Source organism: Manacus vitellinus, unplaced genomic scaffold, assembly GCF_001715985.3.
Source record: "Manacus vitellinus isolate BGI_N305 unplaced genomic scaffold, ASM171598v3 scaffold_79_pilon, whole genome shotgun sequence".
NCBI lineage: Eukaryota > Metazoa > Chordata > Aves > Passeriformes > Pipridae > Manacus > Manacus vitellinus.
The window spans coordinates 1,683,016-1,708,305 of record NW_021940812.1 but is presented as its reverse complement, the minus strand read 5'-3'; the positions used below and the strand labels follow the sequence as shown (position 1 = coordinate 1,708,305).

The 25,290-nt window shown below is 38.8% G+C and overlaps 1 long non-coding RNA gene across 1 annotated transcript; it reads left to right on the top strand.

Annotated features, from left to right (window-relative positions):
* The first annotated feature begins 5,791 nt into the window (after positions 1-5,791).
* LOC108641749 lies at positions 5,792-24,831 on the top strand. Its single transcript, XR_001922241.1, has 4 exons — positions 5,792-5,866; positions 7,836-7,935; positions 15,387-15,476; positions 24,796-24,831. It is a non-coding gene; the product is annotated as an uncharacterized LOC108641749 (long non-coding RNA).
* Positions 24,832-25,290: the final 459 nt, after the last annotated feature.

The following is a 25,290-nucleotide window of genomic DNA, read 5'->3' as shown; positions in this document are numbered from 1 at the left end:
GAAGTTATGGAGATGAAGGCAAAGAAGAGGTGTGGAGAAGGAAGACTCAATTAAGGGTCTTTTAACACTGTAAACGTAACCTGGTGAGCACTGGTTGCAAATACAACTCCAAACACTTCTTGTGCTTCTTGGGAATTCAGAATTAAGCTTTGCCCTAAATAATTTTTGAGTTGCTTTCCAGTACAGAAGACTATCTTTTCTCAAATTTTCAATGCAAAGTTAAAAAGGACTCATGCAAAAAGAAATATGCCTGATAATTTTTTCTAAGCATTTAGACAATACTTATTTTCCTGAATTCTAGCCAGAAGTAATACATATTCTGCCTGACATAACTTTTTAAATAACTATTTTCAAAGGTTAAGTCTTTTAAAAACACACATGTATATAACCCCCCTCATACCTGCCCTCTCTGAGTTCTGCTGTCTGTGTAAGTGAATGCCTTAATTGAGCAGGGAGGTAATTGCAAAGTGCCACAGACACTTAGTTTCCATCTGCTAAATACTGGAGCATTTTTAAAGAAGGTGGTAGTGAAGCAAACGTGCCTTATACTGACTTGATGCCCAGTGGCTCAAATGTAAAAGAAATGTCCTAAGAGAAAGATTTTAATATTTGAAGTGATTTTTTTTCCTCTTCTATCTTCCCCACCCAGATCCCACTGTCAGGTATTTGGCACTTGGAGTTATTTTAGAAGGCTCAAACTGTAGCTGGGCAACTGTTTTGACCATACCCCAACTACATTATTCTCTTGAAGACATGAAAGAGTCATACATGCCATTTCAGGAATCTTGGCTTTCATCACTTGCTGACTTTTGGATCCATCGTAAGTTTTTCTTTTTAAGATGCTGTCACATTCAGCTGTTTCCACTGAACTAATTTTGCCAAACACATAGGACTGTAGAAAAAGGGCAGTCAACTCCCTTTTTCCTACTGAGACACTGACAGAAGTCTAAGCACTGTGAATTACTGCTGAAATGTGAGGTGACGATCTTCAGAAAAGACTGTTTCTTACAATTTTTTCAATACCATTTTTTTCCCCAAGAAAGGAAACCCAAAAAAATGTGAATAAAGACAAATACCCTTTAGCTGCATTTACAAGAAATAAAAATAAATCCTGAATTGTGGCTTGATCTGAGCAATATCATGTTGTGTACCCAAGCTGGGGTAACTTAGATAAATTTTATACCACTACCCACCCAGTCCTCCCTCTATATTCAACATCCAGAGGCACCTTTTTTAATGAAGGAGCCAATGCTTCTGCTTCAGAGACATCAAAGATCAAACAACTTCACTGATTCATTGAAACTCAAATGATTAATTTCCACCTGTCCCCTCTGAAATTCACCCCATTATGTACGGATACAAATGGTTTATTATTCTGCAATATAAATGATGAGGACGGGCAGAGTGGTGCCTCATATTTGGAATAAACAACAGGACGAAGTAATAAATAGTACATTAAAACAAGTCACCTTTGAATGGAAAGGCTACAGCTGACCCCAGGCCTTAGGGTAGCAGCTCTTTATATTACAGTAAAGACCATACACTAAACTTGTCCAAGATCCCTGTGAAAATGGAATAGATTCCTAATTTTTTGTGCTGAGAATTTGCATCCCTATATTTTATGGCCTCTGAAGTATCTTCACTGATCTAGAGTGTTCTTGTAAGAGGCACAAAAAGGTTCTTAAAGGAAATAATTTCTTTTACTCAAATTACAGTAGGCATTCGACCAACGTTTATGTGTTCATGTGGAACAATTTTGAAAGGGAATAGTAGCTGGGACTTGGTTTTGGAAAAAGAAAAAATAATAAAAATTCAGACACATACATATTTATACAGATTTCTGCATCTGTGTGTTATCATGCAGAAGTTTTCACAGGTTTCGGAACTGTCAAGTATTAATGATGTAATATCAAGGTAAATTTTAAAATTTTGTGAATCACTGCAGAGTTTATGTCATGGTTTGAGAGCCCCAAAGATTTAATTCTCTAGTTAAAGCCCCCTCCCCCATCTCAATCTAGTACAAGATGTGTTTTTTCCAGACAAAACACGAGACTCAGAATGGGGGAAAGGGAATATATTACAATGACTGTACAAATAAATATCATAATACATTACACATAAATATTATAACACATTATACACACGATCTCAACTATCTCTACCATGACATAAGTATTTACAATGGATCAGATCTCTTCTGCCCTCCAAATAAAAGTCCAGGAGGGAAGAAGGAAAGATCCCTTCTTCAGAGCAGCACCGTCTCTAAGGCAGCAGGCTTTCTTCTTCTCATGCATGCAGCAGCTGTGGCTGGATTTCTGCCTACACACGAACCCAGGGGGGCTCCTGCTCTTTCTCCTCGTGGTCTTACAACATGGTCACTTCTTCTCCAACCAGACTACAGCTCGTCTCTTCCAGCCTGGTTGTGGTATGTTTATATTTCACAGGAGCGCAGATTGGTTCAAATCTCAAGTGTCACCACCCCCTGGGGGTTACCACTTTCTTAGCTTCAGGGGGAAAACCTGGTTCAAACCACTACAGTTTATATAACTGCTGGTGTTCCCATCTGAGTGAACACAACTTTCTGTATTTCTCTAGTTGCATAAACAGTAGATGCAATATTAGCTGCAGTGAAAGATCTCTTTCCACATAAGATCTGAAAAGTTAAAGGGGGACCAGGTGGGGTGAAAATGTAATTCTTGCCATATTTACAGAGGTGAAAAGCATGTATTTCAGTCAATCCTATGTCTAAAATGTGTGCTGTGGACAAATAATCTCTATGAAATTGATTAAACCAACTGATTTACCTAGATTAATTAATCACCATCACAAAGCTGCCATTTTGAATTAATTACAGAACTATTACTTGGAGGTGACAGACTCTATAACTAACTTAGTCTTCTACAATGACTGAAAATTCCAGTTTATTACACATTTTCTGAGTTTATTTTTCTTGTGTCTTAGTGAATTACCAACATAAAGTAAATATCAGACATAATAAATGTGATTGAGCATTCCCCCATGCTTAATGGCTGCCTGCATTTGCTTTAGGGTGTAAAGAAAGTGTAATAAAATCTCAAGCATGTCATATTACCAACAAATAATCTGAATAAGCGACCTGGATTATAGCAAAAAATGCTGACTGAATACCAGGGTTATGATCCAATGACAATGACTTACAGGGAAGAGTGGTAGAGTTATGATGTCCAAGTACTAGAACAGGCACATTTACCTATTGCATTCATTCAGAGATAATCCAATTAGGAAAAGTACTAAACCTTCAGAATTCTTTTACTAGTTGTAGTGGGGAAATTAAAAAAGATCATGAGGTATAATTCAATGTGGTAAAAAAAAAAATCCTCTGCAGAAATCTTAAAACTTTGGGTTCTGTCTAAAGCATTTCTTATGATTTTTTTAACTCTCTTTCCCTCGCATAAAATTGGAGTTGATGGAAATGATGGAATTTATTCTCTTTTGTGCTAGAGCAGTTCTTGTGTGCAGTGGAGACTGTGGACTATCAAAACTGTGGTTGTAACCCTGAGATTATTAAGTGTCCAACCATCTGTTGAAGTACAGCACTGCAACAGCTTTGATTGGTACCATCACTTTGTATCTCTCACTGGCCTACTGCCTAGGGAGCCAGGAACAGCTGGACCTTCATCTTCTGTGTCCTCATCCGTTCTCTTCTTTGCTTGTATTGCCTGCTTTTCCCTTAGGTGTAATATACTTTCTGTTCCTTAAGAAAGTGTCCCAAGGGCAACTCTAAGCTCGTTACATAGTCAGTGAAAGGGAGAGACACTTCCAAAAGACAATTCACCTACCCTGGAAACATTTCTGAGAGTGGAATATGCTATCTATCTTTGCTGACTAGAGGACATGACTATTTTAGACCTGGCCCTGACTGGTGGGCAGGTAAACATGAGATTACTCAGTTGTACATGTGTCCTTAGCACATTGTGAGACCAATGTTGCAGTCTTCAAAAATTGTCTTTTCCTTGCACCTTTTTCTGGGATAAACAAACTTTCTATTCCCACATCCTCTCTCTCTATAAAAGTGATTAGTTTTTTTCCTACAATGTGATCAAGAGCGATAGATCAGCCTCACACAAGTTACTGAAAATAATGAAGTACTTTTCTTTAACCTCAGCACACATAGATATCCTCCTCTTTTACCATCTTATACTACCAAATATTTTGAGGTTGATTCAACAGTTTGTGAATTCATTTGTGCAGGGACCATATTCATACTGAGCTTTATACAATGCCAATCATAAAGTCAGCACATAATAAGTTAATAGTAACAATAGAATGACATATTGAGAGTCTAAAGGTTCATACTTTCAAGTTTTATTTTCTTTTTCAGGAACTGTGAAAAACACCTTCCATACCATATTTTTGTCTGAAGTCTTAATCCATAATTATGGAGAACCAAGGCACCAATGCCAGAGTAACAAGATTAATGCCTTTTTGACAGAATTTAATAATATGGTTTTATAATATTTAATTTTGTTCACAAAATATCTCTCAGTAGGAAACTTCTTTTTACTTACCTAAACATTATTGCTTTAAAACAATTTAATTCATATTTCATGGCACAAAGAGTTTATTATGAAGACTTGTTGGGAACAGGTTTTTATAGGCTCATGTAGGGATTAGCTTTAACTTAATTTGGATATTCAACAAATTTTGACAAGTATAGTCCACTGTGGGCTAATAATACAGTCTTTAATTCATTTATCCTTTCTTAAATGCTCCAAGGCCTTTAAAATCATGTTATATATGTAGCCTGGATAACAAAACTCATGTTGGTTTTGGTTTTGATGTCTGGAGAAACTATCCAACCACCAGTGCAGCTGATAATGTTTTTGCCTAAGTGAAATGAGGGTGAGGGCTGTTACGTAAGAAGAAAATATTGTCCTCAGCAGCAAAAATTTAATCTGCAGTACCAAGCTTTCTAGACAACACATGGGGTAGCAGAAAGCCCTGCCTCTCTGCTATGAACCAACAGCAAATGCCTCCTGTTGCAAAACCAATTTCCAAGCAGCAAATCTCTCTATTCATGCCAAGCTGTTCCTCAAACAACAAGATGTACGTAGTTTGCCATTGCCATGCAGAGACAAGCCTGTTACACAACTGCAGCCTGGATTCTACCCAGATCCCAAGTTCTGGAGGCACCAGCACAGCCTGTGGTGCCTGTGGGAGGTGAGGGGGGCCCATTTTGGTGATCCTCCAGAGAGGAAGATCCTGGGGAAAAAGTCCGAAGTGCCTGGCTGTTAGGAAGATGTGTGGAGAGCATTGAGCAACTGAGATCTACACCTCTATTCAATCTAAATATTTATGTGTAGTTGACAAGTGACATCTTAAACAGTGACCTGAGGGCTGTGGGCTTGGAGGACCAAGGGATTTCTAGCCCCACTGTTAGTTATCTATATACATCAGTGACAGATGCAAATAATAAAATGCAAACCAAACTCTCAAATGTAAATGGAAACCTTCTCCTAACATCTGAGGCTTAATTCCAGTTTTTTTTTCCTTTACCTCTAAATAGATACTACAATGTTCTTTGGTGCAGGAAGAAATAGTGAAGGTAGGCAATAACCTGAAAGCGACACCATCATTTCCACCAGATTGGAAAGAACAAAACCATTAAACTTGGAGACCTGAATGCTGCTTATCTGGAAAAATGCCATAGTTTTTTCAGAACTACAACTTTTTCCTCCTTGCAGCTGAGTGCCCTTCATCCTCTGTGGTATCGTGACATGGCATCACTGCATGGCAACGTTCCACCTGTACAGGAGTTTGTGTGGGGAAAAGGATGGCTCTGGTCACAAGGAAACAGCAGCAGGCAACACCTGAGGAGACTTCACAGGTTAGGAAGAGTTTCAGCTGTACATCCAATAGGTGCTCTTAAGACTGATTGTGTCTTTGTGAGAGAATAAAAACATGGATCCAGTCCTGTTCACATCAATTTAAAATCCATCCACCTGCAGAATCCAAGATCATCTCCACTGTGAGATTCAATTGCAAAGCTGAGATCCAAGGATGTGAAATGAACACATCACAGTAAAAACATGTGATGAAAGAGGAAAAAAGTTTCTTTTTTTTTCAATTTAGGGGTGTATGTAGCTGTGTGAACATTTACATACAGTCATAAAAAGAAAGGTGGAATATGCGTAAAAGTGAGTCAGGACTTTTTCCTTCAGTATTACAAGTGATGTGGAAAATATTCCTTGCAGCTACTGTGGGATAAATTGCAGCATGATCAGAGATATGGATCAGATGAGCACAGAAAGCTGGTGAGAGTTTAAGTAAACTCTGGCCACCTTTTCCTCTGACTTTACCTCCACGGGTTTGTTACCTTCTTCTAAATCATAACAGTGTAATTGAAGGAAAAGAATTGTTCTTGTTGGAATATAAACACATTTGTCCAGAAAACTCATGCCAGTAAGCTTGAGCAGGATCTTTTCTACCCACGCTGAGAAGAAGAAAAAAAAGTCTCATAGGATCATAGAACTATTTAGGTTGGATAAGACCTTTAAGAACATTGATTCCGATTGTAAAGTCTATACAACTTAAATTTTACATGGGAAAAGTAAATCAGAATGACTATTTCTCTTTACTGGTAAAACAGACACACACAAGAATCAGCAATTAGAACAGTCAAAGCAAATAAAACAAAGGAAGTTTTTTTCACTTACCAAGTTGTTACACTGTGGAACACGCTGCTGCAGGATTTTCTGTATGCAAAATGTATAAAGCAGATAAAGCAAAGGCCATCTGCCTTCAAACACCAGGAAAGAGCTAAATCCTCTATCTCAGGAAGGCTCTAACCTGCAGATTGGCAGAGCCAGAAGTACACAGCTCAGGAATAGGCACTGCTCTTCTGATCTGCTTTCTGCTGGCACCTACAACCATCTAATGATACCAAGCACATCTCTGGGCAGAATAGACATTTTCTTTAACTCAGCAGAATGATTTTTGTATTCTTCTTCAATACAGTTTGATTTTCACACTCTTTACTGTAATGCAATTTTTCTTCTAGCAGAAAAGCTTCCATTTGGCATTACTGGAGTCTGTTAGCTGTCAGGGAGGGATTCTCTACTCACAAGGGAAAAACAGCCTTGCTGTACCTGAATTGATCCTTCATAAGTTTTTATTATGTCGTGGGTGCTCTTAGCGACAGTGAGAGTTTTTGATGAACACCTGCTGCTCCATACTAATAGACCATAAAAAATGGGGTTGTGGAATTAAGCAATTACGAAAATGAGGTAGGAAAGACAATGCAGCTGGATACATAGTGCAGGAGAAGAAGAACATGTCATTTTAGCTGCCTAGAGAACTAGACCACGTGTGTATGCCTAAATCTTAATATCGGTGACACTAATGTTTTTAATAAAAACACACTCGTGCATTTCCCAAATCCAGTATATATTTTTACTTACAGTCACTTCTCTTTAAGCTTTCCATTGTATTTTAACATCTTTGCTTCTTGGTTTACTACTGAGCAGCATGAAGGTCAGTGCTTAATGCAGGCTTGCAGTAAACTACACTTCTCCAACTTCTCTTTCAATATACCTTAATCAAAAATCTTCTAGGAAAACTACCATTCCCACTAATGACAAGTTTCATATGGTAGATAGTCTCTGTCTCACAAAGTCCCATTCACTGCTAGAATTCAGAAAATGGCTCAATTAGTAGAGAATTTGAGAGATGTTGCTGCAGGAGATCTGTGAGGAGAGATGCCAGCGGATAAATGTGAGTCATTTTTCAGCTCAGGAGGCTTCAGCTCTGATTGTACAGACTGATTCTACTTAATTCATTTCATTCTTTCCATGTAGGTGAGGAAGACAGCAGGTGAATAGTAAGATACAAAAACTGGAGCAAAAATGGGTGTTATTAAAGTGAATCAAAGTAACAACTGGATTGGCAAGTACACAGGTAGATTATCTATGATTCACGAACCTGTATTATTTTTAAAATGTCATTAGGCAGGCAATGAGTACATGGAGATGCTAGTAAACCCCCGAAGTTTCCTCAGTTTTATGCCTTTCACTATAAGTCCCTGAGTTGATACAGCTCTGTAAATGATGTGTTCACTCTTCTCTGAGTAGGGGGCTGGAGCAGAGACCTCTCCAGCTCCTGCCTCCAGCCTGAATGACCCTATGATTAATGTCTCCTGTTTAAAAAATACACGTTGTCTCTCTTGGGAATGAAAAAAATATTTGGGAAAAAAATATGCCAGTAGGATATTAAAAAGTGATTGAAGCTAAAACTTTCTGCAGAAAAGGAGTGGAATCAACAAATTTCCTAAGTTAACAAAAATTGAAGTTTTGTTTGTTTCCAGCTGTCTAAACATTTCAGTTTAACATCACTATATAAGAATTGGATGTCTTCTGGCTAGAAATTATGTTGTGCTTTAAAATGTAAAGATAGGCACATAATGCGGTTAATATGATGCAAGCTGCAGTCTGAATTTGCAGTAATTTAGCTCATCTGTGGTAACTGCCTGTGGGGAGACTTGTACATGGTTATAAATGTGTGGTAATTTGAGGTTGCCTATCCCTCCTCTGAATTCCCCCTCTTGAAAGTAAATGATCTTATATTTACTGATAGGTAAGAAGGTGCACAGTTATTACTAAGTAGCCAAACACTTGTGGCAGCTTGTTTGCACATCTTTAAGATCAGATAATTACAGTAGGAAAAAAAAAAAGAAGTGAAATTATCAAAATTATCACCTGAAATTATCAAAAGAAAATAATTTTATTTATTGAAATTTAATAATTTATAGATTTCTAGCCATGTAAATATCCACAATTTTTTGCCATTCTTTCTGATTCACTAGGCATTATTCACAGGCATTATTCAAAATTTCAATACTTCTAATCTAGAAAACCAGTTTCCATTCCAAATTAAATTTTTGTCTCTACTCTTTTTCATAGCTGACTCTAGTGAGACTTTTTTTTAATTTAGACCGTAAAAACTTTTAGATGATAAATGTGAACCCAAAGACATACTTTATGTTCTGTTTATTTTCCTGATATGAGACCATTCACCCTTCTGCAGAACAGATAGAGTTCTACTATATCATAATAAAGAGTATCAGACTCTATTTTTGAGGTATGAGTGTCATTGTTGGTGACAAATTAGGTTTAGTTGTCTGTTGACCAGCCCTCACCAAAAAGAACTGTTTAGGAGTTCAAGCAGGAAAATGCGCCATTACAAAGTACAACATCCCTCCTGGAATGTAGTAAGATCTGTGTTCAAAACAAGCAGGTAGAGAACTTCGTATCTCCTCCCCATGGATGTTATGACACCAAAATTTTATGTGGATTCAAAGGGACACCAGAAAATGACAGTGCTGCCTTGCAAGCCTGGGGCAGTTACGTTTCTAACCCTTTCCTCTCCTTTCCAGTGGATCTAACCGTAATGAAAGAGAGAGTAATGAAGAACAGAAAAAGAAAGTTTGAGAATTCATATCAATTGAAAATTTCAGCATTTAATTCTTACAATAAAGCACCAAATTTTATACCTTTTATTTTCACAACAGTTGTTCAAAAATTCTTTAGCACGGCTCTGTACTCTCCCTTCAGCAACAAAAATTGTTGACTAACTTTACCGGAAATCTCCTTTAATTAAAAGTGGCCACAGAGTTAGCCTTTCATACAAACATTAAATTAGAAGTGTCCACAGGGTTGCATACAAATCAGAACCCACATTTGCCAGCCAAACCACACACTGTAGATGTGGCTTTGCAGGGAGAACCCAAGAATTTTCATTCCAAAACCACAGGTACCTGCTCCTATCTTGTTTAGCTCTAGCAGTAATAAAGCTGACAGCTTGTGTGGAAACCAGCAGCTCTGTGTCCACACTGTGGAGGACATCTAATACCCCATTGATGGGCTGGCCTTAGTGAACAGCCAAGTGTGCCACAACAAGGCAAATTGTCCTTTATGGAATTTAAAAGTGCCGATAGTTTGTGTAATTCATAGGGCTTTTCTCTCTTCTTCTCTAGAAACAGCTCACATACATGTTTCCCAGCTTTCTGTTCTACTTATTCTGAATGACAGAGACAGGGAGAGAAAGTTCAGGATGAGGTATCCCCTCTTGACTTCATGTGTTTCTTTATTTTTTTTTAACAAAAATGATAAAGAAACATGTGAGTCTGGAGAACAGGCAAAAGTACATCTGCCCCATCTCTGCTGTGATAAGTTCATTTCTTATGAGCAAACTTTTCACAAATGTGAGTGACCTGGGGAAAAACTGCTCTACCTCCTGCACACCCACCAGGCTTATCAGATCAGTCACACTGCGGGAACCTGCCTTGAAGTTCTTGGCCTCATAAGGATCCTGAACACATACTGGTATCAGATTCTTTCCCAGTGTTTCCAAAACACCAGGAGAGAACTGATTTCTTATTCCTTTTCAAGTTGTTCCTAAAGTGGTGCAAAGTTGGGTTTGAATGCCTTGCTCTCACTCGACAGCAGGTTAAGCAGATATCTCCCCTGCTCTACACACACACAGTGCAAAGGATGAGCAGTGATGTCTCCTGAACATCAGAGATCACAGACAGCAGAAACAAAACAGCATGTCTTGTGGGGAAATAAACATTTCATAATTGCTAATGTTTCCTTTCGGGTAAGTGAAAAGCCTGAACACATTAAGTAAAAAAAAAAAAAAAAAAAAAGAGGGATTTAATTTCTAGTTTAAATACAGCTGCAGTAATTCTTATACACCACACAGCTGTTCAGAGGCCTGGCAGCTGTCCATATCTTATGTGTCCTATCATGCATTTTCCAGTATTGTCCTCTTGACACATGAAGACTGTCTTTAACTTTTGGGAAAAGATAGTAGTCCTGGAGTTAAACACATCTATGTCTCATCACTGCTGGCTTTCACACTCGCTGAGCCTCTTCGCTTTCCTCCCTGTGACCGTGATCTTGTTAGAGAGGAGAATCGTGTGGTTTCTTTATTTCTTTCTTTGACACAATCCTCCATACTGATGGTAGACCCCAAATTGTACACTTGTTTGTTAGAAACAAACCAAAATCATAGCTAACAAACATTTATATTGTCCAAATAACTGGGATGACAAATGTTTCTACCAAAACACCAACAGATGTGCCAGTTCCACTGCCAGTGCAGAGTGGGAAGGGAGGCTGATAAGTTTTCCTGCCAGCACGTGATGTTGTTCCGAATTACTTTCTTAGAGAATAGGATTTCTGTTTTTATAGTGAAAATGAGAATTAAGAACATCTTATCCAGTATCCTGAGCATTTTTTTTAATAAGCTTCTCAATTTTTCCTGCCGGTTTTTATTCCAACCAAAAATAGATGTCGTTGTAATGGTGTTCCTCAGCAGCAATATGTATTATAACGTTTAGGTAAAGGTATCATGCAGTTCTGGGAAAGGTTTCTTCCACTCTGGCTTCTGACAGCTTCCAAAATACATGACACAAAGTCCTCACAAGGTACTGGTGCAACAGAGGCAACATTACAACTGAGGAAAAGGAGGGCTGGAGACACAAAGCTCTGCACAGGACATGCTCATGCCTAGTAGCATTCCATAGCTTTATAGAGCCACTTCAGAGAAAGACAAAAGAACAGGTAAGGTGCATCATGGCTCTGCATAACATTCCCATGTCTCCTTGGCCAGGATTTGACACTCCTGGTTCAACTGATGTCCTGTTGCCCACACCTTTACATGGCTCTTGGTTGGTGCCAGCTCGTGTCCAGCCAGCTCAGAGTGTAAGCAGGGAAGTGCAGTGCTTTCACTTGTCTTTGTAGGTGCTGCTTTATCTCCTCCGTTATTATGAAATATAAAAATTACCTTAAAAGAACATTAAGGTTAAGCAATAGACAAGCCAAGCTTTGCCTCCTTCATGCATGGCACTCAATCTATTTTTCCATTGTGCTGTTGTCTTTTTTTTTCTTTCTTTTTTTAAACCATTGATTAACTTCTGTATCACCTGCTAACCCCACCTTACCTCCTCCCATATTTGTATATTCTAGCATATCAAAGCAAGATGTTTTTACATGATAAGTTCTCTTCTCTCTGTGCAACTTGGGTAAATAGTTTTCCCAGAAATGTTTCACTCACCGCTGTGTTACATACGTCACCTGTAGTTTGTAGTTAAAGTAGAGTTTTACTAGGTAACTATTGTACAAAAGACATTCTCTGGTTCTGTTTACCCTTAATCTGGGAAACAGTAAGAACAACCACAAGTTACTATTCCTGTGTACCTAAAGATACAGAAATAATATTAGTTCAGAGACAATATGTTATCGTATTTTATAACACATGTGCCCTTTTTAGCTATTCACTCCTGGGCACAGGGAAGTTCATTTTTAACCTTAATTCTGACTCCAGTACCTTTTGGCATATGAAAGTATGTAACACTGAAGTCTGTTTACAGAGTTATTCATTTCCTGGATTTATTTTTTTTTTTTAAGTAAAAGAAAAGAGGAGGCCCTCTGGAGCTCAGCAGGTAAGCAGCTCATTGCATGTACCAGCTCTTCAGCCTCTCTCAGATGAATATATTACATACTGAACAGCAAAAAAACATTTTAGACAGACTCTGTGCTTGGATTTTCAAATGCTAACAAGATGGTAAATGGGAAGAATTTCTTTTCAGAAGAAAGCTTCACACCTTTCTTAGCCAAAAACTAATTTCAAACACTCTAAATTTGAGACTTGTACGCCTGCTTTTCCTCAGGTCCCCCCAAGAAGGAGTTTTTATAAAAAGGTAATTTTGACAGTTTCTACAAGAGTAATAGAGATAAGATTAACCCGATGGCATCTTTCAACCCCAGCTTTTTCACATTGCAAATTTGCAGTTGCTTTGGTATCACAAGGAAGAAGTTTTCTTTTCTTTTTCCTTTCTTCATAACTGGTAGGCCTTTTTGGTCAAACTTTCAAGCAAGTCCACACCAAAGACTGTCACTATCCCAAAACATGCTGCAGCAGTGGTTTTGCAGTCTCACCTAGATGTCATTCCCCCAGAATTTCCCTCTTGAATTTTCCCTGGAAGACACCATCATATCCTTTGCTCCAGATTTTTTTCATAGGCCCCTGCAACCTACTCCTCTTTTTTCTGGTGGTTACAGCATTGACTTACTCATAGGCATTCAGCATGTCTCCCTTTAGCTATACATATTCTGTTCTTTTAATCTTTTATCATAAATCAATCATTCCAGTGCTTAATCATATGTGTTATTTCCCATGAAACGCTCTCCTGCTCCTCTCCCTTCCTCCAGTCAGTGTTATGTGCCCAGAACTGAACTCATTTTTCTAACTGCATGACCAAAGAGACATCCAAAGCAGGACAGTCATCTTATGAGTATATATAATAGGAGTCAGCCCAACTAATAAGGTTGGTGCATCATCACTCTCTTTGGTAGCTGCCAGTCAGCTGATTATTTTGTGTAACTTTAAAAACAAAGATTCAAGAAAGTAGCCTGAATGGAGACAAGGGTGGCAAACACCAATGTTTCATTTCAGATATTGCCTGATCTATGGGACCCAAAACCTCACAGACAGCATGGGAATTCAGATCCAAATGTGGTCTCCACAGCTCACAAGATTCACTTTTATTTGAGAGATTCAGCTTTGTAGCTCTCCTAAAGAAGTCAGCCTCTTCCCAGCCTCCCAACTTAAGTGACTTCCCAACTCCACTAAAATTACCTGACTGAGCAGGACTGAAATCATCCACAGGCATATAAGCCACAAGGCTTTCCCTTTGAATCATAAATAATTACTAGAAAAGGACACATAGTAAAAAAAAAAAAGAATGAGAGAGAAGAAAGAAGAGTCTACGGGTAAAAAAGACACTGGAAAATCTGCAATTTTTTATCTTTTATATTGACCTGAAGGGGTGAGGGAAGGAAATGAAGGAGCAGTGCTGCTGCTAGACTTCTTCCTGGCCCTGAAGAAAAAAGACTTTTTTCCTATTCTTGTTTGGGAAGACTAAAAGACCAACTCATGGATGCCATGAGAACTGTACAAACTTGGCCCCTGAAGTCACAAAAAAATTACTGTAAGTCCATCAGCTCTCATGGAAAGGTTGGGCAGGCTCTGGAGACAGGACAGTGCTCCTAAGTGTACTACTGTTGCTGGAGGAGATGCTATCACAGGTGAGGGCACAACGCAAAGAGAGCCCTTACAAACACAGGTGACTGTGAAAAGGAGAGCAAGTAGACACAGGTGAATATGAGCACAGACAGTCTGACAGGGGAGCTACTCCTAGTGGCTTAAGTAAGCAAAACAATTTCATCACCTTCAAAGGCAAATGGGAGCCAGGATACTCTGTTTATAATTTGGGGGATTTTTTTAAATCGTAAGTCTTTCATTATATAATGCCTAAAGCCCTCAGTCACAGCAATCAAGCCCTGCAATATCCGGTGTCACATAAAGAAGTACCTTCTGTATTGTAACAAATATCATCAAAGGGCTTACATCTAAATCATATTAGTCAGAAGAATGTACTGATTATATTTCTGATGAGTACATTTCCTTATCAAAAATTCTATGTTTCTCGCCTTCATAATGATCTTGTCTTTTTTTTTCAAATGATCAGTCTGAAAAAAAGCATCCCTAAATACAAAAGAACTCAAGTGTATGCTTATATTTTTAGCCTACTTCATGTCCTTGGGACCAGCTGGTCTTCCCCACATGCTGCAGTGGTGCTGGTTCTGAGATTCCTCCTTCCAGTATCAGTGACACTTGTGATGACCCTTAAGGTTTCTTTATTCAGTGGGTCATCACAACAGTCTACAAATGTTTGGCAGAACCAACTTTTTGGCATAATGTTTTTGCAAATATGTGCTAAATATTTCTATAAGTATGCTGCTGGTCAACATTTTTTTATGACCATGTACCATGGGCCAAACTAATTAAGCTACAGTTAATTGTGTCTTCATTTGCTTGCACACACAGTGATGAGATCCAGCCTGTTAATGTCTGATCAGTTAGTGGTGAGGGACAAAGTCTTACCTAATTTTGGCCATATGAATCTGGACAAACACAACCCCCTGCAGCTACATAATAGAGACTGAGTGTTTCAGGCAGCCTTCTTAAATCAGACTTTTCAGGCAGAAGAAATTTTGCACTATACTGAAAGTTCTGCACTGTCACCAGGGGCTTTTTCATCATAAATATTGAGCCATAACAAAACAGATGCCACTTTATGCTTCTGCACATGGTGATGTTTTAATGCAATACTAAGAGCCCAGTCTGCAAGGATGGCAAATCCTGAAATGTTGTCTTGCTCATTTCAATCACCGAAAGACCTTCAACCTGCACACTTTGTCTACAGTCAGGTCTTACAAGGTTTGACATGGTGCTGTGCCCTTGTGGCCTGTTTAGCTGGTATTTCTTCACATATTGTATTTCAGAGGTACTGCTCTTCATCAGATCCATCAGATGCATCATCCCCAACCTGGCAAGATGCGGCCACCACGAGTGACTGAGACTGAAGTGAAAAGGTGAGAAAGCTCTAACATTAAAAAACAAAGCATAAATCCTCAGCAGCTTGTTTGACTCCTATAAATACTGAGGAAAAAAATTAAAACTAGCTTCGTGAGAGGAGAAAAAAAGCTGAATAAAGAACAATCTCTGCCAATGTCTGTCACTTGACAGATGGTACACTAAGGAATATAACACCTACCTGTGACTTACACAGGGCAATCTCAGGTCTGTGAGGGAGCCTTGGATGGATATTTTTCTGTCTGGTGCACTGAGATTTAGAGAGTATATTTGGGTTTTGAAGTCACTAGTATGCTCTGAGAATAACCTCTATAAGGATTACGTACTTTGGGAACAATCTGGCAGACTTTCATCCAGTTTTCAAGATCTCTTGTATATGCAAAGGGAACTTTGATTTTATGATTAAGATAGATTTATAGCAGCAGTAGCACTTATTTAAATATTATGATAATGGATGAAAAAAAATACTTTACATTGCGTTGAACTGAAATGACATCTCTTAATGCTGTTGAATTCAGAGGTGATTTCTCTCTTCCAGTATTTGTGGGTATTCAGGAGGTTATTTTAGACATGACATACATTTCAAGAATGAGAAGCAAGTACATTTCATCTTTTAATGAACCCTGTAAGTGTGATTTAGGGTAATTTCATTCATAGAAAGAAATTATATTACTTCTCTTTCAAACCCCTCTGAACTTTTTGTCTGCATATCTGCCCATTGTGTTTTTCCACAGGTGAGGACTTAAGCCTTTACTAAAGACAGGATTATGGCATTGCAGTGTTCAGCAATAGCCATGCTACTGTCATTGAACTGGCAAAAGAAATGAGATCAAGCTCTAAGTAGTCATTATCAAAAGAAACTATCTTTTAAATAGAATATCCAGTCATCCTCAGAACAGACTTTAGGCTAAGTGCCTGGTTCTTAGGTGTTATGGTAGGTTTCTATTCACAGTAATTACTGATCTTGTACATAAAGCTGTAAGGCTTCAGAGAAAATACTGAACCACCTTTACTGAGGGGAATAAGAATCACTTAGATAATCAGCTGCACTGTTAGAAGCATGTTCTTGCACAACGTGGCCCATCTCAGCTTTGTAAATAGAGCTGATATCTCTGAAAATGTCCATTTCATTCCATGACCATGAGAGCTTTGTGGTGTATGGCTAAGTGGTCTACATCTCCACCAGTGGGACAATATGCATGTAGCTTATTTAATGAAAAATAACTTTCTACTAAAGTGGAATGTTTCAGAAGTTTTTACTTTTCTGCTAGCAATTAACTTCTCAAAGCCTGGGTTTTATGGGCAAAAGTGCAGAGAAAGTGAAGGAGAATAGACTAATGACTTTGAATAATTGGATTTTCATCATATGTTTTTATCTTCAGGGAATATCCAGTTAAAATAAAACAGAAATAAATATTCATAATGTTTCCCTATGTAGATGTAATATCACAGTTTTCATTACTCCATTTTTAAATGTAAAAAAAACACCCCTTTTGCTTTTTTTGAAACATATTCAGCCTGCTAACACTGCCAGGAAAGCAAAGTTAATAAGCCAATTTGTCTCCTTTTCAAGCAGACATCCTTGTATTTTATCTCTAGTTGCTTTTCAAGCTACAGAGGAAGCACCTGTAAACATGTGTTGCAGAACTACCTCATTATCCTCATTCAAACTCTTTGCAAGCACCATTAGTCAAGGCACTGTTTTCAAGCTGAGTCTAAGGCATAATCTGCTTCTGGTGGTGAGTCCTTGGTTTTGTGTGTGTTGTTTATAGTCTTCTGTACATGGAGGTACCTGCTGTCCACTGCACAAAGACTGCAGGTCAGGTAGTCACATGGTCCAGGACAGGACTACAAGACAACATGAGAAGGAACATTTGGTCTTCCAGCAGATCCATTTCTGAGCTTAATATATCTTTTTTTTTCTCAGTAGATGATTCACTCATCTAAGTTGACTATTTTTTTATAACTCCTGTCCAGCTCGGTGGTCCTTTGTATGGACAATGGAATTGAAGTCTGAATAAGTGAAGGACTAACAGACATCCAGACTGGTAACAACATATTTCTTTCCAAAGCACCTCATTTCTTCATATTTCACAAGGGAAATTCTTGAGTTCCATTTTTGAGGGTTTTAGGAGGAATGGCACCTAGACCACAGGAACTATCAGGTGGCTTTGTTTCTTTTGATTTTCTTTAATTTCAGTGGGAAAAGTGTTCTTTGATTCGTGTTAAACTTGGTTTGCTCCATGAATCTATTTGTTGTTTCACCTTTATTTTCCAAAATTATTTAAAAAATCCTGTAGGTTTGGATTGTGGAGGTTATTCAGATGGATACACTCATTTTAAGGCAGCATGTGGAACTGAAGGGCTTCCAGGATGCCCCAAAGACAACAGAAAGGTATCCTGACTTCAGGGCCTGCAATGTAGCCTAACTTTTACCACTGCAACACTTAAAAATGTTCTTTTTTACCACATGCTTAGTAAGGCTTATTGCAAATCTATACCTTTACTTAGGCTTTTACAATTCTGCTTATCATCATGTTCAGCTACCTCTGTTCTCCTTTAGCAATGACAAGGGAAAATGACAGTCAAATATGTCTCAAAATAAAACAGAAATTAAAAATAATGGCTCACCACATCTCTTCTTGACCACATTGTTATTCCAGGTGGCAAGGTGACTTTAGGCAGAGAGTAAGTAATTTTATTTATATCAGTTGAAGGTCTGTAGGTTTACACTGAAAGGGAGTTTGAAAGGGAATGACAGAAAAGTTCTGATGGGGAATGGAATATGTAGAACAGAGTATATCAAATATACTGAAATCTCAGTAACTTCAGTGGGCAAGCAGACACAAAGGAAACAGCAAGCCTTAAGTTCATGGCTATATGCAGCAAAAACAGACTGACAGTTCATTGAGGTCTCTAAGCTCTCACTATGGATGATCAGTGATAGGAATATACTTCCCTGGCTGATAAAGCTGTGACAATAAGTGAAGAGTGAAGTTACTGCAGGTTTTATGGAGCAAGGATGTTGTAGGAACAGCTGGACAAGTTCCTCATCCCACTGGCTGGCGACTCTCTCTCCACCTCAAAGAGGCAGAGTTATTCTGCATCAGTCAGATCCAATTCTGTAGATTTTCAATCAGCTGAAAAAAACCTTCACTTTTACAAGACGACAGTTTAACAGGCAGCTCCCCTTCTTGCTTTCTATTTACTGGAACAAGACAGGCTATAAATATGGGACTTGGTGCAGCTCAGGGCCAAGATATGGGTCCGTCTTGGCTCTCTGGATATAAATACAGGTGAGTCACTGGATGTGCCTGTACACACCTTGAAAGAAAAATACCTGAAGTGATCACTGACTGCCAGGAACCTGTGCCAAATTGTTTGCAATGTCCTTTGCTCCTCTTTGGCTCATCTTCATTCATGACTGCTGAGCCAAGTCAAAGTCTGCCCTTTGGCTCATTTCATTGGCTGGCTCATCACTACAATGTACACATCTTTTAATGAACTACTGTTTACACCCATGTACATACATACGCACACTCACACACACACAAATTTCCCACAGACTTTAGCATTGCTTGTCACAGGTTCAGTGGCTCTTCTTTCAAAAGGTGTGTAGTGAATACTATTTATGCTCATGACAGCATGCACAGAACTTCTCATGCTGCTGAGGATTTTACTTTAGTGTCTGCTTACTTGCTGCATGGAAGCTTCCTTGGTATTATTTTAATTTGCTTAGATAAAAGAGGAGTCAAGCAAAGAATTTCTGTAGGTTAGTTAAATAGATGTTTCCTTTCAGAACGAAATTTCCTGTGTATAAATGTTATCTAACGGTCCAGTTCTGATCTATTTGATGTTGTGAAAGCATTTAGTAATTCCTATTAATTCAATGGTCTTGTTATAGATCCCCACTGGCATATCCAAGAAAAGAATTTGGTTTGCAAACCAAAAGAATCCTAAACTGTCTCTTTTTCTCTTTGCTGATGGTGTGCATGGTGCACAGTACTTTTTTTCCCTGTAGTGGGATGAAAGATATTTTCAAAGATATTCTTGCAATAATAAAGTGAGGGTGTTGTACAACCAGGATTTAACTTGGGAAACGCTCCACTTTTCAAAAAAAATTTTCCTCCTGCTCTGTGCAAGAGCTTTGCCAAAGGGTGTACTTGTTACTGTTGCTGCCAAAATTACTGTTATAGCCAAGGGATGTACACGTTTCTGTGTAAATGCGTTGCCAAAGGGTGTGCGAGTTACAGTTCAAAGTTACAGTTGAAGGGGCATTCCTTGCTTTAACGTATGTGATCTGCTTATCCAGTCAATTAAACGCGGTTTATTTTCAGATGGCTGAGGGGATTGCTCATATGATGCTGAGCCTATTGCTATGGAAGCCCTTAAAAACAAGTTCCCTTTTAACTTTTTGCTGTTATGCAAGGTATTACTGGTACTCATGGTATTCCCCATTCCTTGTACAATACGTGCTTCTACAAAGAATAGCTTACCTCCAATTATCGGTGGTAAAAGGGCTCCATTTTTTTTTTCTCTAAGGGTGCCAAATAAATTGCGAGTCTGCCCCAGGCTATGTATGGCTGTTCAGCAGGCTACTGTGTGCAGCTGTAGTCACATTTTGCGTGATTTTGAATTAATGGCAGTCACTTGAGAAACAGATCTGGTTGGCAGGCTGAATTCTTCAGCATAAATATCAGCAGAGAGTGGGGTCAAAGGCACAGCAAACAAAATGAAAGAAGAGGGCAGCTCAAAACAGTAACACAAATCATTGAAAATTTACAATGAATCCTCCATGTTTTCTGTCAAGTGCCAGTGGAAATCTGATGGCTCTGGTCTGCCAGGTATGTGCTCATGCAATAATTTCTTATATTAATGCTTTACTGTTGTATCAGAGCTCCTCACCAGGGTCAGTAGGTTGCTTCTTCCATTGTGTGTGATCTATGTGTCTCCATGCTAGAAATCTGGACATGGTTCGTCTGGTCTGTTTTGCTCTAGAAGTTGCACTAAAACCTCCACCAGCACAGGTCACTAGATCTCCTCTGGTCATATACATAGCCCAGGGTTGCTTCTTCATCAGGAAGAAGCCTCACATTCACCTTTGTCTTCACACATTTAAAGAATGAACATTTGCCTTTAGACATCTACAGCAGTGCTAGGTGGTCAACGTGTCAGAACCAAAGGAAGATGTCTAAACTTAGTGAAACAGATACAAAAAAGTTGCCCTCTTGAGGTGCTTGTTTTCCTTCATAGACTAGAGAATTTGCCAGGGTTAAATCAGACTAGATCATGTCTAATTTTTGCATATTGAAAGTTAGATGAGATAAATCTCTTTGTCTCACAACTGATTCACAGCAGAAACAAGGCAGTTCAAAGAAAGACAAACAAGATGAGTAGGAGCAAGGAACGCTTCTGTTTGACATGTGTATGATGAGAAATTAATTTAGAGGGAAAGCAGGCAAAGAATAACATGATAGGGCTGTTCACTAGTAGACTGGAAGAGATGAAATGAATACAGCTACCTACTCCATTCCAGTTAGGAGCAAAGGAGCAACAAATAGGACAGAACAAGCCTGAATATGGAAAAGGAGACTCCTTTCCTCCATACTGCAGAATCATCCCATAGACATGATATAGCAAGAACCCAACAGTTTGAAAGGACTTGGAAAAAGATGTGAGGTATATCAAGACAAGGAGGATACCAGCAGTTGCTTTAATTAGTGAGAAAATGCAATTATTTTCTCACATAGGGTTAAAGGGGTACACTGTTCTTTTATGATACATACAGATTGGTGAAAATTGAACTGCTGACCTTGTCATTAGTCATTATATGAGAAACTTAAAAAAAAAAAGTGTACATTTGCCTCAAGCCTGTGTTTGATTTCTGGATGCATAGCCATATTTACCTAAAGCTTGTAAACAAGCCAAAACTTGCATGCATAAAATTGATATTTTTCTTCACAAATTTGTTTAGAATTTGCTCCTTATGTTGCATGTAAGAAGTAACATCACTTTTATTTGTTGAAATGAAATTACTTCTAACTTTCTCTTTTATGTCTTCCACTTTTACAAGTTGTTTCTTCTGGCAATATCAGTCAACTTTCTTTGCCTCATTCTTTGTTCCCACATTGCCAATATTTCTGTGCTGCTGACTTCTGCACATATCCTCGGGAGTTTTTCTGATGATACTGTGAACAGGAGACCCTGGATGTTTACCAACTCCTTACTTATTTATTATACCTGGCTCACTTCCTAGGACACAGTGAAAACAGTGTCTGTTCTTGCTGATTGCTAAACAAACCTTGTAAGGAAGCAGTCCTCCAGTATGTCTAGGAACATTGCTTCTTCCTTTGGGACCCCATCATTTTCATCAAGGGCAACACCTGGAAAGTAGTGGCTCTCTGAGCTTTTGTACAAACCTTGCTACCTGCACATTGATCCATGTTTTTCAGCAATATGCAAAGGGATATCTGTTCTGATTTCTTCCTGTTGTCATTAGTTTTTATTGAGTTATACCTCAAATTTTGTGACCCGTGTTGCCAAATGAGACACACAATTTATCGAAACATTCTCTCCCACATTTAATCCAAATCTTTTAGTTTCAACACACAGCTTTGACAAACTCATCAGGGCATGGAAAACTGTAAGGTGAGAATGAAGGTACTCCTCAAAGAATCTCTGATTCTGCTGCAGGCAAATACAGTTGCTGCTTTTCTGTTTGTAGTATGTCCAGCATTATATAGGGCTGAAATTTTCAACACTACCTTAGAGATTTGGATACTCACGTTCCCTTAAAATACCATCCTAAACACTTCCAGAAGAATTTCAGGAATGCCCATACAGATATGACTCTCTTGCCTCATCTCTGACTGACCTGCCATAGAAGTGCTTATGAAACATTAAAACTTGCATTATTCCAAATGCATCATGTCAGATCTCCATGATGGTACTGTCTTTAATATCCATCACAGCGAATCTCCAGAAACAAGAATTTGCACCTTCTTTTACATTTGCCAGGAAATTTGTCTTTTTCCATCTTTTTTCTTCTGGTCTGCCTCAATTTTGATGCAGTGACGTTTCTGCCAGAACTCCTACTGTGTAACCAGTACTTTAGAACTGAATAATGACTGACAGAGGACAGTCAATGCTTTAGTTCTGAAGGGCTTTTTAAGCGACTGAAAACCCTAGCTGTCAACTAGCTACACAGCAGTTTAAATATGTCTGCTTTGCACCACATGTCTCTGGAGTTTGTTTACCAGTGTGAATGTGAAACTGTTCAATCTCTCTAAGTCTTTCAGTGGAAAACACTGTTGGCAAAGCAGAGGAAAGCAAAGAAAAGAGGCAACAGAGAGGAAAGACATAAAACCAAGGAATTCAGCCTCTGAGATGCTGATGTTATTTTTGAATTATTAAATATGGTTAAGTGCCATTTCTTTCTGAAGGGGCTTGACTTCTCTCACTGCTTGAGTGCAGGGCATGATCAAAGAGATGACCAGAGTCTCAGTTCCAGGCTCTGACTTCTTGGAGTATCCCAAAGGGTCTCCTCCTTAGCCCCTATTTCTGAAATCCCCAGTAAAACGTGGCAAGCACTTCTGAATGCATTCCTGAGCAGGAGGTGACTTTCACTGTGCTTCTGTACCCACCTCACAGTTAAGAGATGTTACATTTCTCCTTGTCCTGCGGGAGTCCAGGACACAGAGGACCTGTCGAGCCTCCTTCAGCGATTTCATGCAAACCCATTTGTTCCCCACTCCGTGTGCCTCTAGAAGCCCAGATTCTATTTCTCAATTTCATCACCTGACAAATTTCCAAGGCTTTTCACGTCACTCAGTCTAACAGGAAAAGGAGATTGTTTACACCCAAATTCCTGGGACCCAGACTGTGACACGTGTCCCACTGTTTGATTCCCTACATGACTGGGGAATCATGTGTAGCAGTACAGCAAGTTTGTTCTTGCACTGACCTGCAACCGCACAGAGAGCTGACTCCATGGCACAGGAGGTTACACACAGCTTTAATAACTATAACTCTGTTGTTTTATCTGCCACATTGAGTGCACATAATGGCAAACAGGGAGAGTAGATAAGCATCCAGGTGTGACGCAGAGGGTAAAGTCAGCCCAAGTGTGGAACAGATCATTCTGCTTACCTCAGCTCTATCAGCCTAACAAAGAATCCACATTTTCTGTCTTCCTTGCCAAGGAGCAAGAGACCATCTCCTTGTCCAAATCCAACCTGCTTTGCCAGTAGAGGTGTCGTAGGCCAACTCAAAATGCCCTTAAATACTATGTTTAGTAAGTAGGGACTGGTATTTGCTGGATGGGACACGGTAGGGACACAGCCAATCCCAGGTAAGCCAGCCACTCTATATGCTGGAAGTCAGTAAGCATCAGCATCCTCAACTGAGATTGGGTCCATTTACTTGATGCACTGTATGCTTGTCTTGCAGTTAGGGCATCTGCTACTGGCCACAAGGACATCATCCTCATCATCCTCCTTTAATTCGAACAAACATAGTTATTCTGTTGATTTTTATGTTCTGAATGCCCACCCTACTTGTACAACAAAGCTTACCCTGCCAGAGAGCTCAAAAGTTGGAGACCATTTCAAACTGCTGAAAATTCTTGTGTTTTCAACAACCTGATCACCCAACCTGATCTAACTCGTGTAAATCAATGGCCCAAAACTCAACATCCCTGGGCCTTTCCAGGCTTGTACTGGGATTTTCACAGCCCCAGATCTATCAGTGTTCAAGGAAGGACTACATAAAAGCAAGCTTTTGGCCTCCCTCTTTATCTTTTGAGGAAGTTAACCACAATAGAAGTTACCTATTTATACAATAATTTGGGTTGGTCTGGAGGAAAACAAAAATCAATCACACAGTTGTTTTGGGTTGTTTTTCTCCCTCTTGCTCTGATGCACAAATTAAGCCACTGATTAATCAAACAATTCATTGACAAGAACCCTGATTTATGTCAAGTTAAGTTACAGCATGCAAATATTTGCATAGTGTTGGATGTAGATTTAAACACAGACTCCATAAGTATTTTTTTAAACCATGAACATTTCTTGAGGATAATCCAAGTGCAAAACTCAAGTTCTTCCTCCTTCCTGGTGATTTGAATGGACAGACTGTATCAAGAGTCAAACTATTTATGTTAAAACCTTAATCTGATAAATAACTCTCAGGATGATTTTTAAAAGCACAAAGGGCAGTAATGTACCTTGTTCCCACTAACAATTCTTCAGAGTTGGTCACCGTGCTCCAGTTTACATTTTTAAAGACCTTCCTTCTTTGTCCTGAAATCTATGCTGACAGCAGGCTCCAGTTCAGGACATTCTTCCAAGAGAAGCCAACAGGCAGTCTCAGACCTTCCTGTGGATGTGTGAAGAAAGAGACTGATGTGCTGTAAGCAGAGAAAAAAATAAATTTCTCAAGGTAAAATTGTCAACAGCTTGTCCATGACTCAGACTCTGAAACCTCTTTTAAAAAGTAACTGCACAGTGACATATATATATATGGATGTATATGTGTATATATATATAGATATAGATATTTATAAATGTTATTCAGGTACCAAAAAGACCTTCTCTGGTTGTATTCCTTTGTCAAAAAAGGACATGAAGGCTTCTGTTATTTAAGTTAGTCCTTTGGGGAGATAAATCCAGATCTCCATCCTTTAGTATGTTGTCTCATTCTGACACAGTGCTCTGTGCTCCCTATAAGGTGATGTTTATGTGGGGTTTTTGATGCAATTTAATTAATTCTATTCAAATCTCCTATTTTAAGACTATTTAACCCATGGATTGAAAA